This window comes from Pocillopora damicornis, chromosome 8, assembly GCF_964200805.1.
Source record: "Pocillopora damicornis chromosome 8, jaPocDami1.2, whole genome shotgun sequence".
NCBI classification, from domain to species: Eukaryota; Metazoa; Cnidaria; class Anthozoa; order Scleractinia; family Pocilloporidae; genus Pocillopora; species Pocillopora damicornis.
Genome location: NC_142677.1, coordinates 5,382,636 through 5,396,578, shown reverse-complemented (window position 1 = coordinate 5,396,578; position 13,943 = coordinate 5,382,636). Strand labels below are relative to the sequence as shown.

The 13,943-nt window shown below is 36.8% G+C and overlaps 1 long non-coding RNA gene across 1 annotated transcript; it reads left to right on the top strand.

The window, feature by feature from the left end:
- The first annotated feature begins 11,700 nt into the window (after positions 1-11,700).
- LOC149041099 (uncharacterized) lies at positions 11,701-13,711 on the top strand. The gene is made up of 3 exons (XR_016189122.1): positions 11,701-11,762; positions 12,916-12,978; positions 13,649-13,711. It is a non-coding gene; the product is annotated as an uncharacterized LOC149041099 (long non-coding RNA).
- Positions 13,712-13,943: the final 232 nt, after the last annotated feature.

Below are 13,943 nucleotides of genomic sequence, written 5' to 3'. Positions count from 1 at the left end.
AATTTGTAGCAGAATGTAGTCGTGTTTAAAGCAGATTCAACCATATATCCCTAGGGTGGTCATTAAAGAAGAGAAAATGCGGCTTATATATTACGATACTTTCTCACTGTTTTTCTTTTCTAGATTTTGAAGGACACTCCACTCTGTGAGGCTGCAAGAAATGGTCACAGTGATACTGCAAGGTTGCTCATAGAGAACGGAGCTGATGTCAGCAAAAGAGGATTGGTACGTTAGAAGGATAAATTGTATATGTTATAAAGAGTAAAGTCAGAGTCTGAGAGTAAGAGTTTAAATTTCATTAAATTTGTAGCAGAAAGTAGTAGTCTTAAAAGCAGATTTAAGCATGTATCCTTAGGGTGGTCATTATAGAAGAGAAAATGCGGTTTATGTATTACTATACTTTCTCATATTTTTCTTTTCTATATTTAGGACACTCCACTCTGTGAGGCTGCAAGTAATGGTCACACTGATATTGTAAGGTTGCTCATAGAGAGCGGAGCTGATGTCAACGAAGGAAGAGGGGTACGTTAGAAGGATAAATTGTATATGTTATATAGAGTTAAGTCAGAGTCTGAGAGTAAGAGTTTAAATTTCATTTAAATTTGTAGCAGAATGTAGTCGTGTTTAAAGCAGATTCAACCATATATCCTTAGGGTGGTCATTAAAAAAGAGAAAATGCGGTTTATATATTACTATACTTTCTCATTGTTTTTCTTTTCTATATTTTGAAGTACACTCCACTCGGTAAGGCTGCAAGTAATGGTCGCACTGATATTGTAAGGTTGCTCATAGAGAACGGAGCTGATGTCAATAAGGGAGAACGGGTACGTTAGAAGGATAAATTGTACATGTTATAAAGAGTAAAGTCAGAGTCTGAGAGTAAGAGTTTAAATTTCATTTAAATTTGTAGCAGAATGTAGCCGTCTTTAGAGCAGATTCAACCATATATCCTTAGGGTGGTCATTATAGAAAAGAAAATGCGGTTTATGTATTACTATACTTTCTCATATTTTTCTTTTCTATATTTAGGACACTCCACTCTGTGAGGCTGCAAGTAATGGTCACACTGATATTGTAAGGTTGCTCATAGAGAGTGGAGCTGATGTCAACGAAGGAAGAGGGGTACGTTAGAAGGATAAATTGTATATGTTATATAGAGTTAAGTCAGAGTCTGAGAGTAAGAGTTTAAATTTCATTTAAATTTGTAGCAGAATGTAGTCGTGTTTAAAGCAGATTCAACCATATATCCTTAGGGTGGTCATTAAAAAAGAGAAAATGCGGTTTATATATTACTATACTTTCTCATTGTTTTTCTTTTCTATATTTTGAAGTACACTCCACTCGGTAAGGCTGCAAGTAATGGTCGCACTGATATTGTAAGGTTGCTCATAGAGAACGGAGCTGATGTCAACGAAGGAAGAGGGGTACGTTAGAAGGATAAATGGTATATGTTATATAGAGTTAAGTCAGAGTCTGAGAGTAAGAGTTTAAATTTCATTTAAATTTGTAGCAGAATGTAGCCGTCTTTAGAGCAGATTCAACCATATATCCTTAGGGTGGTCATTAAAGAAGAGAAAATGCGGTTTATATATTACTATACTTTCTCATTGTTTTTCTTTTGTATGTTTTGAAGGACACTCCACTCTCTCAGGCTGCAACAAATGGTCACACTGATATTGTAAGGTTGCTCATAGAGAACGGAGCTGATGTCAACAAGGAAGGATGCGTACGTTATAAGGATAAATTGTATATGTTATAAAGAGTAAAGTCAGAGTCTGAGAGTAAGAGTTTAAATTTCATTAAATTTGTAGCAGAAAGTAGTAGTCTTAAAAGCAGATTTAAGCATGTATCCTTAGGGTGGTCATTATAGAAGAGAAAATGCGGTGTATATATTACTGTACTCTACATTTGCAGAGCTTTTTTCAACGAGGAAAGATGGGTAAGTTAGAAGTATAAATGGGATATGTTATGAGGAGTTTAGTCAGAGTTTGAAAGTCGAATATTTTATGGCTGTTCATATTTTTTTCCTGTTAAGCAAAACGTTGCAAGAAATTGCAAGCTCTTTGAATTTGTTTCTGGTTTTTTTCTTTGGTAACGTTACAGTACCATCCCGGTCATAAAATGATATGCTTGCGAGCTATTAGGAAGCTTGGGTAGAAAGCAGGGCAAACCTGGCCAGAAAATATTTTGAGACCATGCTTCATTCAGAAAAGGGCTGAATTTCTTTAGGGGTTGAAAACATTAATGTTATGCGTTTATGAGAAGCGCGCACTAGATTCACTATGCTTGAATCGTTGTGTACTAGACTGCGGCCAGAAAACTGCGTGGCGATTTCTTGACATTCTTTTAAAAGGTGAAGGATTTCGTAACAAATTTCTCTTCTTAACAATAGCTTTAGGAAATGAGCACATATTTAGCATTGCAAACCTACTCTAAGTTAAGTTTTCATTCTTCAGCCCTAATTCGTTTCACGTTTAAAATTTGGGAATCAAACTATCTTTAACTCTAAAGCTAATTTTGTCGCTTGAAAAGTAACTTGTCTGTTTTTTTTTCTCAATCGAGTATCACTAAGATTATTTAATTTTCATTTAAATATTTTGTACGCTAAATAGTGTGCGCATATTAGACCGGAAATAAAAATGTCGAGGTTTATCTGGACTGAAAAGGTTCATCGGCAGAAGCCATGAATCAAAAGAAAGGCAAACATGGTCAGAAAATCTTTGAAGAGCATTGTCTTATTCAAGGGAGGGCTAAATTTGTTAAGATGTGGAAAACATGTGAATTCCGTGATTTTTCAGTCGTGTGCGTAAAACAGATACATCATGATTAAATCGTTGTTTACTGGTCTTTACGGCCAGATAATTGCGTGGTAATGTGTTGAAAATTTATGAAAGGGGAAGGATTTTGAAACGAACTCTTCTACTCCACAAAACTTTTAGGAAACGAAGACTTGTGATTAAAATGATATCTAATTTTGAAAAGCTGCTCCAAGTTCAGTTATCATTTTTCTGCCATCTTGAATTCTTATCACGTTTAATAATCAAACTATCGTGAATATGAAAGCTATCTTTACAGTAATGAACACTACGTGAACAGTAGTGAAAATAAGGCTTCGAAAGAATTCAGGCTTCTGCGGGATTTGAACCCATGACCTACTATCGTTGATTCCGAGGCTAATTTTGTCGCTTGAAAAGTTTGATGCCCATAATATCCGAAACGAGTATTTTTTAGTTTACATAGTTTTAATTTTGGATAGAAAGGAAGGCAAACCTGGCCAGAAAATCTTTCGAGACGGAAGCCTTATTCAAGAAAGGGCTTGATTACTTTAGAAGCTTAAAAGTTATGAATGTCTTGCGTTTATGAGTGCTGCGTAACAGATTCACCATATTTGAATTGTTATTTTACTAGAATTTACGTCCAGAAAATTGCGTGGCGAAGTATTGAAGAAGGAGGGTCTTTTAGCAAATATCTCTATTTAACAGTACTTTAAGGAAATAAACACTTGTATTTATCGTTGCAAAAACTACTTTAAGCTAAGTTTTCATTTTCTAGCCGTAGGTTGCATTCCGTTTAAAATTTGGGAATCGAAGTATCGTTAACTCCAAAGCCAATTTTGTTGCTCAAAAAGTAAGATGTCCATTTTTTTTTCCGAATCGAGCATTACTTAGTACATTAAGTTTTCACTTAAATGTTTTAAGCACCAAATAGTGTACTCTAATCGGACCGGAAATGAAAAAGTCGCGCTTAAACTGGAAGGGAACTTTGCATCGACAGAGGCCATGGATAAAAAGCAAGGCAAACCTGGTCAGAAAATCTTTCAATGCTACATAGTTTTATTCGAAAAAGGGGTAAATTTGTTAAGAAGTGCAAAACTTGTAAACGCCTTGATTTTTGCGGATGCGTGGGAGAGACTCACCCTTATTACATCGTTGTTTACTAGACTTTACTGCCAGATAATTGAGTGGTGATGTGTTGAACATTTTTAAAAGGAGAAGGATTTTAAAACAATTCCTCTATTTAACAGTGCTCTTGAGAAGGAAACACTTCTATTTAAAATTATATTTACTGTTTAAATGCTGCTCCAGGTTCACTTTTTATTTTCCAGCCATAATTTAAATCAGGGTTTCCGAATCGAGTATAATTTAATTTCTGTACTTTTCATATAAATTTGCAACCTCCTAAAAGTGTATTTCCATCGAATATAAGCTGAAAAGCGATCTTGAAAGGTTCTTTATGGCCATTCAAAGTTTTGATTTGCTATTGAGTAAAACGTTGCAAGAAATTGCGAGCTCTGTCCATTTCCTTCTCAATGTTTCTCTCGTAACGTTATAGTGCCACCCCAGTCATAAGATGATATGTTTGCGAGCTACTAGGAGACTGGGATGGAAAGCAAGGCAAACCTGGCTAGAAAATATTTCAAGACGGAAGCTTTATTCAAGATAGGGCTTAATTTGTTTAAAATCGCAAAACGGAGGAACGTCTTGCGTTTATTAGACGCACGTTTACAGATTCACCATGCTTGAATCGTAATTTACTAGACTTAACAACCAGAAAATTGCGTAGTGACATACCAAGATTTTTTTACACGTAGGAGGCGTTTTTTAACAAATTTTTTTATTTAACAATAATTTTAGGACACGAACAGTTACTTCTACCACAGCAAAAAGTAACCTACATTCAGGTGTCATTTTCCAACCATGATTCGTATCATGTTTAAAATTTGGGAATCGACCTATCGTTAACTCTAAAGCTAATTTTGTGAATGAAAGTGATCCTCGCAGTAATGTGCACTACTTAGGCAGTAGTGAAAATAAGGCCTGAAAAAAATTCAGACCTGTACGGGATTTAAACCCATGACCTCTGCGATACCGGTGTAGCGCTCTACCAACTGAGTTAACAAGCCAATTGGGAGCTGGTCATGAAGTTGGTTCTAAATAAACCCGTGAAGTGATGAATAAATGGTATGATAAATATAATATATATAAATGATAATAGATATAAATGAGAAGACTTTCATATATTCTTAACCATTTAAAGCAAATTTTGTTGCTCAAAAAGTAGGAAGTTCGTTTTGTTCGGAATCGAGTATTACTTAGTTTATTTAGTTTTTATTTAAATATCTTAACCGCCAAATAGTGTACTCCAATCGAACCGGGAAAAAAAAAACTGGCGATAATTCGATTCCCAAATTTGAACAATACTTTTAGGAAGGAAACATTTATATTTAAAATGATATTTACTGTTGAAAAGCTGCTCCAGGTTCACTTTTTATTGTCCAGCCATGATTTAAATCGGGTTTCTCGAATCCAGTATAATTTAATTTATTTAGTTTTCATTTAAATTTGCTACCTTCAAAAAGTGAAAAAACGGGAACTAAAAAACCATCTATAAAAGTTTAAAACTTACGGCTCAGGTAAACTGGACAGAAGTCGTGTCAATGGTGAGGGGGTTCATCGTGTTGCTCCATTCTTTGTGCCCCTTCTAACCATTATTATAAATTCATATGATTCGGTGAACTGTTGCACAAGGTAATACTCCTTCCAACCTTATTCTAAAAAAACCTGCAGGATGTAATCATCTCTAAAACAGATTAGACCACATATGGTTACGTTAGTCATTCCAGAAGAGAAAGTGGGCTTTATGTATTACTGTACCTTCTCATTGTGTTTTTTTCCTTTCCTAGAATTGGATGGGCACTCCACTTATTGAAGCTGTAAGTAATGGTCACACTGATATTGCCAGGTTGCTCATACAGTACGGAGCTGATGTCAACAAAGGAAGGGTACGTTGGAAGCATAAATCGTATATGTTCAGTCAGACTATCTCGATTGAACCGGAACTGAAGAACTATCTATAAAAGTTTAAAAGTTACGGCTCGGGTAAACTGGACAGAAGTCGTGTCAATGGTGAGGGGGTTCATCGTGTTGCTCCATTCTTTGTGCCCCTTCTAACCATTATTATAAATTCATATGATGTGGTGAACTGTTGCACAAGGTAATACTCCTTCCGACCTTATTCTAAAAAAACCTGCAGGATGTAATCATCTCTAAAACAGATTAGACCACATATGGTTACGTTAGTCATTCCAGAAGAGAAAGTGGGCTTTATGTATTACTGTACCTTCTCATTGTGTTTTTTTCCTTTCCTAGAATTGGATGAGCACTCCACTTATTGAAGCTGTAAGTAATGGTCACACTGATATTGCCAGGTTGCTCATACAGTACGGAGCTGATGTCAACAAAGGAAGGGTACGTTGGAAGCATAAATCGTATATGTTCAGTCAGACTATCTCTATTGAACCGGAACTGAAGAACGATCTATAAAGGTTTAAAACTTGCAGCTCGGGTAAGCCGGATAGAAGTCGTGTCAATGGTGAGGGGGTTCATCGTGTTGCTCCAGAAGAGAAAGTGGGCTCTATGTATTACTGTACCTTCTTATTGTGTTTTTTTTTCTTAGTCTGGCAACCACACTCCCCTTACTGAAGCTGTAAGGAATGGTCACACTGATATTGTCAGGTTGCTTATGCAGAACGGAGCTGATGTCAACAAAAGAGGGGTACGTTGGAAGCATAAATCGTATATGTTAAGTCAGAGTATTCTCGATTGAACCGGAACTGAAGAACCATCTATAAAAGTTTAAAATCTTACGGCTCGGGTAAGCTGGACAGAAGTCTTGTCAATGGTGAGGGGGTTCATCGTGTTGCTCCATTCTTTGTGCCCCTTCCAACCATTATTATAAATTCATATGATTTGGTGAACTGTTGCACAAGGTAATACTCCTTCCGACCTTATTCTAAAAAAACCTGCAGGATGTAATCATCTCTAAAACAGATTAGACCACATATGGTTACGTTAGTCATTACAGAAGAGAAAGTGGGCTTTATGTATTACTGTACCTTCTTATTGTATTTTTTCCTTTCCTAGATTTTCGGGCACACTCCACTTACTAAAGCTGCAAGCAAGGGTCACACTGATATTGCCAGATTGCTCATACAGTACGGAGCTAAAGTCAACAAAGGAAGGGTACGTTGGAAGCATAAATCGTATATGTTCAGTCAGACTATCTCGATTGAACCGGAACTGAAGAACGATCTATAAAGGTTTAAAACTTGCAGCTCGGGTAAGCCGGACAGAAGTTGTGTCAATGGTGAGGGGGTTCATCGTGTTGCTCCATTCTTTGTGCCCCTTCCAAACATTATTATAAATTCATATGATTTGGTGAACTGTTGCACAAGGTAATATTCCTTCCGAACTTATTCTAAAAAAACCTGTAGGATGTAATCATCTCTAAAACAGAGTAGACCACACATGGTTACGTTAGTCATTACAGAAGAGAAAGTGGGCTTTATGTATTACTGTACCTTCTTATTGTGTTTTTTTCTTTCCTAGATTTCCAGGTGCACTCCACTTATTGAAGCTGTAAGTAATGGTCACACTGATATTGTCAGGTTACTTATACAGAACGGAGCTGATGTCAACAAAAGAGGGGTACGTTGGAAGCATAAATCGTATATGTTAAGTCAGAGTATTCTCGATTGAATCGGAACTGAAGAACCATCTATAAAGGTTTAAAAACTTACGGCTCGGGTAAGCTGGACAGAAGTTGTGTCAATGGTGAGGGGGTTCATCGTGTCGCTCCATACTTTGTGCCCCTTCTAACCATTATTATAGATTCATATGATTTGGTGAACTGTTGCACAAGGTAATACTCCTTCCGACCTTATTCTAAAAAAAACCTGTAGGATGTAATCATCTCTAAAACAGATTAGTCCGCATATCGTTGCGTTAGTCATTACAGAAGAGAAAGTGGGCTTTATGTATTACTGTACCTTCTTATTGTGTTTTTTTCTTTCTTAGAGTTCCGGGTGCACTCCACTTACTGAAGCTCTAACTAATGGTCACACTGATATTGCCAGATTGCTCATACAGTACGGAGCTGATGTCAACAAAGGAAGGGTACGTTGGAAGCATAAATCGTATATGTTAAGTCAGACTATCTCGATTGAACCGGAACTGAAGAACGATCTATAAAGGTTTAAAACTTGCGGCTCGGGTAAGCCGAACAGAAGTCGTGTCAATGGTGAGGGGGTTCATCGTGTTGCTCCATTCTTTGTGCCCCTTCTAACCATTATTATAAATTCATATGATTTGGTGAACTGTTGCACAAGGTAATACTCCTTCTGACCTTATTCTAAAAAAAACCTGTAGGATGTAATCATCTCTAAAGCAGATTAGACCACATGTCGTTACGTTAGTCATTACAGAAGAGAAAGTGGGCTTTATGTATTACTGTACCTTCTCATTGTGTTTTTTTCCTTTCCTAGATTTGGAAGGACACTCCACTTCTTGAAGCTGTAAGGAATGGTCACACTGATATTGCCAGGTTGCTCTTACAGAACGGAGCTGATGTCAACAAAGAAGGGGTACGTTGGAAGCATAAATCGTATATGTTAAGTCAGAGTATCTCGATTGAACCGGAACTGAAGAACTATCTATAAAAGTTTAAAAGTTACGGCTCGGGTAAACTGGACAGAAGTCGTGTCAATGGTGAGGGGGTTCATCGTGTTGCTCCATTCTTTGTGCCCCTTCTAACCATTATTATAAATTCATATGATTTGGTGAACTGTTGCACAAGGTAATACTCCTTCCGACCTTATTCTAAAAAAACCTGCAGGATGTAATCATCTCTAAAACAGATTAGACCACATATGGTTACGTTAGTCATTACAGAAGAGAAAGTGGGCTTTATGTATTACTGTACCTTCTTATTGTGTTTTTTTCTTTCCTAGATTTCCGGGTGCACTCCACTTACTGAAGCTGCAAGCAAGGGTCACACTGATATTGCCAGATTGCTCATACAGTACGGAGCTGATGTCAACAACAGAAGGGTACGCTGGAAGCATAAATCGTATATGTTAAGTCAGACTATCTCGATTGAACCGGAACTGAAGAACGATCTATAAAGGTTTAAAACTTGCAGCTCGGGTAAGCCGGACAGAAGTTGTGTCAATGGTGAGGGGGTTCATCGTGTTGCTCCATTCTTTGTGCCCCTTCTAACCATTATTATAAATTCATATGATTTGGTGAACTGTTGCACAAGATAATATTCCTTCCGACCTTATTCTAAAAAAACCTGTAGGATGTAATCATCTCTAAAACAGATTAGACCACATATCGTTACGTTAGTCATTCTAGAAGAGAAAGTGGGCTTTATGTATTACTGTACCTTCTTATTGTATTTTTTCCTTTCCTAGATTTTCGGGCACACTCCACTTACTGAAGCTGCAAGGAAGGGTCACACTAATATTGTCAGGTTGCTCATACAGAACGGAGCTATTGTCATCATAGGAGAATGGATACGATGGAAGCATGAATGGTATAGGGTAAGTCAGAGTTTGAAAGTCAAATAATTTTTTTTCTGTTGAGTAGAACGTTGCAAGAAGTTGCGAGCTCTTTCTATTTCTTTCTCGTATTCCTTTCGACGCGTTTTAGTGCCACCCCAGTCATTAGATGATATGCTTGTGAGCTACTAGGAAACCTGAATAGAAAGCTTTGGAAACCTGGCCAGAAAAAAAGTGCGAGACGGGAAAGGTCTTAATTTCTTTAGAAGCTTAAAAGTTATGAATTTCTTGCGTTTATGAGTGGTGAGTAACAGATTCACCATATATGAATCGTAATTTTCTAAAATTTACGTTCAGAAAATTGCGTGGCGATGTATTGAAATTTTTAAAAGGAGGAGGGTTTTTTAGCAAATATCTCTATTTAAGAATACTTTGAGGAAATGAACGCTCGTATTTATCATTGTGAAATCAACTTTAAGGTAAGCTTTCATTTTCCAGCTGAAGTTGGTATTACGTATAAAATTTGGGAATCGAACTATCGTTAACTCTAAAGCTAATTTAGTTGCTCCAAAAGAAAGATGTCCATTTTTTTCCGAATTGAGTATTACTTAGTTTATTTAGTTTTCATTTAAATGTTTTAAGCACCAAATAGTGTACTCCAATCGGACCGGAAATGAAAAAGAGACTTTACTGCCACTGTGATAATTGCATGGTAATGGAAAAAAAATTCATCTAAAATGATATTTATTGTTTCAATGCTGCTCCAGGTTCACTTTTTATTTTCCAGCCATAATTTAAATTAGTTTTTCCGAATTGAGTATAATTTAATTTCTGTACTTTTCATATAAATTTGCAACCTCCTAAAAGTGTATCTCCATCGAACATAAGCTGAAGAACGATCTTGAAAGGTTTTTTATGGCCATTCAAAGTTTTGATTTGCTATTGAGTAAAACGTTGCAAGAAATTGCGAGCTCTGTCCATTTCCTTCTCGATGTTTCTCTCGTAACGTTATAGTGCCACCCCAGTCATAAGATGATATGCTTGCGAGCTACTAGGAGACTGGGATGGAAAGCAAGGCAAACCTGGCTAGAAAATATTTCAAGACGGAAGCTTTATTCAAGAAAGGGCTTAATTTGTTTAAAAGCGCAAAACGGAGGAACGTCTTGTGTCTTAGGAAAACGTCTTAGGAAACGAACTCTTACATTTACCATAGCAAAAAGTAGTCTACATTTCCAGCCATAATTGGTATCATGTTTAAAATTTGGGAATCACCTATCGTTGACTTTAAAACTGATTTGTCGCTTAAAAGGTGGGTCCGTTTTGTTTGGAATCGAGTATTACTTAGTTTATTTAGTTTTTATTTAAGAATTTTAACCGCCAAATAGTGTACTCTAAACGGACCGGAAATGAAAAACTGGCGATAGTTGGATTCCCAAATTTTAATTCTAATTGTGCTATCTCTCTTCAAGATAAATAATAGTTCAGTTGCTGTTCAGATGAATGCAATGTTTAATTCACGAAGATGTCATTCTCATGAGTTCAGATTATCATTTGTAGTTGGCCTCAAAAGAGATATGTAAAAGCCTCATCAATAAGGTCTTTGTGTTATGCCATCCATGGGTCTAATTATAATTGTTTTGCCAAGTATAGAACTCGTTGTAGATTTTATCATCTTTACTGTGAATGCTATTTCACTTCTGCTAAGCATATGTTAATTGGATGCTACACACTAAGTGTCTTGAATTCTGGATAATGTTGCTTAGACAGCAGCCGTGTCATGAGGGTCACAGCGTTGTTTCATATGCGGCGCTTCTACCCACGCAGTAGTATTTATACACGCAGTGTACTAGTTGGTGGACTGTTGTATGTGGCGAAACTCCTCACTTGTCTTCGTGAGTGGAGTTTTGTCAAGGTTTCGATTGCTTAACTGAGTGGGGTTTTATTAACTGGTTTCGATTCGATTAACTGAAGAGAAGCCTTGGCTGAGGGTCCTCGCTCGTTTTGTTTCGTAAGGAGTACCTCTTTCCACTCAGCAGCGTAAATGCAGACTAGCGGGTGACTTTTTTTAAAATACAACTCTGAGAGATGTCTGGCTACAAACCTTATAGAATAGAGTTGGCTGAAGCCGGGGCAGATTTCATATAGATTGTAGCCCTTAGAGGAAAATGGTTGACCTTCAATTATCTCTGTCTCGTTCTGTTGTTATTTTGAGAATCACTACTTTCTAGCTGAAGAAGTAAGTGCTCAAATCCTCTCCCTCTCCCTCTCTCTTCAGAAATTGCCATTTTTATGCTACACTAATTTAGCTTCTTGAGTGCGACTTTTCAGTGAACTCATGAATACTTTTTAATTATTTTAGTTGGGCGTTCTAAAGGAGCTGTCTCAAGAGATGCTGCATACAAATTTCGAAGCTGATGCCAGGGTATGTGTGGTTGCTCTTAAGAAAAAGTTTAATTTGTTATAGAAATTGCTAATTGGTTAATTGACCATATTTACTCTCACTATCTAGCATAAAAAGGTAGGTCAAATGGTATATTTCAGGAAACCAACTTCATGTTACGTGCATTTTGTGAACTCTACTGTACTAGTATGAACTTATTCAGCTGAACTTCCTTGATCTTTTTTTGTTATATCTCAGATGTGATCATAAGAATGTTTCCTCGTCTTCAGTCTTTTAGCTGAATTTAAAACGCTTTATGAATTTAAAAGCATTCGTTCTTGTGAAGCATGTCAAGTGGTGCATTCCTACCCGTGCTGTGTTCCAAAAGATTTACTTTAGCAAGCTGAAAAACGGTGATAGCCCCAGTTTGCATTTGTGTATATTCTTTTTTTCATTAAGCATCTCAGCGGTTCGGAATCCTAAATCCTCGAATCTGATATGCTAATTCCGCGCCCTCCAGTGGTCCTTATTTTCCCATTCGGACCCAGGTGCATTTTGCACCTTGTAATCGATTTACGAGAGAGGCTTAAAGATGTAGATATGGTAACAAGTGACTCACAGTTATGGATTCAGACAACGAAGGTTATCAAGGATAGCAAATTTTATCATTCCGAAAAGAAAAACCCACTTCAAAACAAAGAAAACTATCATGAAACACAAACTGCCAAAGAAATGTTCAACATGTTTCGGGTTCTTTTTGCAAGCATTTTGTTAAGTTTCAGAAAAGAAAAAAATATTGTTATTCACCAGCCTAGAAGCCTTGGCTGAGGGTCCTCGCTCGTTTTGTTTCGTAAGGAGTACCTCTTTACACTCAGCAGCGTAAATGCAGACTAGCGGGTGACTTTTCTTAAAATACAACTCTGAGAGATGTTTGGCTACAAACCTTATAGAATAGAGTTGGCTGAAGCCGGGGCAGATTTCATATAGATTGTAGCCCTTAGAGGAAAATGGTTGACCTTCAATTATCTCTGTCTCGTTCTGTTGTTATTTTGAGAATCACTACTTTCTAGCTGAAGAAGTAAGTGCTCAAATCCTCTTCCTCTCTCCTCAGAAATTGCCATTTTAATGCTACACTAATTTAGCTTCTTGAGTGCGACTTTTCAGTGAACTCATGGATACTTTTTAATTATTTTAGTTGGGCGTTCTAAAGGAGCTGTCTCTAGAGATGCTGCATACAAATTTCGAAGCTGATGCCAGGGTATGTGTGGTTGCTCTTTAGAAAAAGTTTAATTTGTTATAGAAATTGCTAATTGGTTAATCGACCATATTTACTCTCACTATCTGGCATAAAAAGGTAGGTCAAATGGTATATTTCAGGAAACCAACCTCATGTTACTTGCATTTTGTGAACACTACTGTACTAGTATGAACTTATTCAGCTGAACTTCCCTGATCTTCTTTGTTATATCTCAGATGTGGTCATAAGAATGTTTCCTCGCTTGCAGTCTCTTAGCTGAATTTAAAACGTTTTATGAATTTAAAAGCATTCGTTCTTGTGAAGCATGTCAATTGGTGCATTCCTACCCGTGCTGTGTTCCAAAAGATTTACTTTAGCAAGCTGAAAAACGGTGATAGCCCCAGTTTGCATTTGTGTATATTACACAGGCTACAAATCTTATAGAATAGAGTTGGCTGAAGCCGGGCAGATTTCATATAGATTGTAGCCCTTAGAGGAAAATGGTTGACCTTTAATTATCTCTGTCTCGTTCTGTTGTTATTTTGAGAATCACTACTTTCTAGCTGAAGTAGTAAGTGCTCAAATCCTCTCCCTCTCTCTTCAGAAACTGCTATTTTAATGCTACACTAATTTAGCTTCTTGAGTGAGACTTTTCAGTGAACTCATGAATGCTTTTTAATTATTTTCCTAGTTTTACATTATATATGAGCTGTCTGTAGAGATGCTGCGTAGAAATTTCGAAGCTGGTGCCAGGGTATGTTTGGTTACTCTTTAGAAGAAGTTTAATTTTGTTGTAGAAATGACTCATTGGTTAATTGACCATATTTACTCTCACTATCTAGCATAAAAAGGTAGGTCAAGCGGTATATTTCAGGAAGCCAACTTTATGTTACGTGCATTTTGTGAACACTACTGTACTAATATGAACTTATTCAGCTGAACTTCTCTGATCCTCTTTGTTATATCTCAGATGTGATCATAAGAAT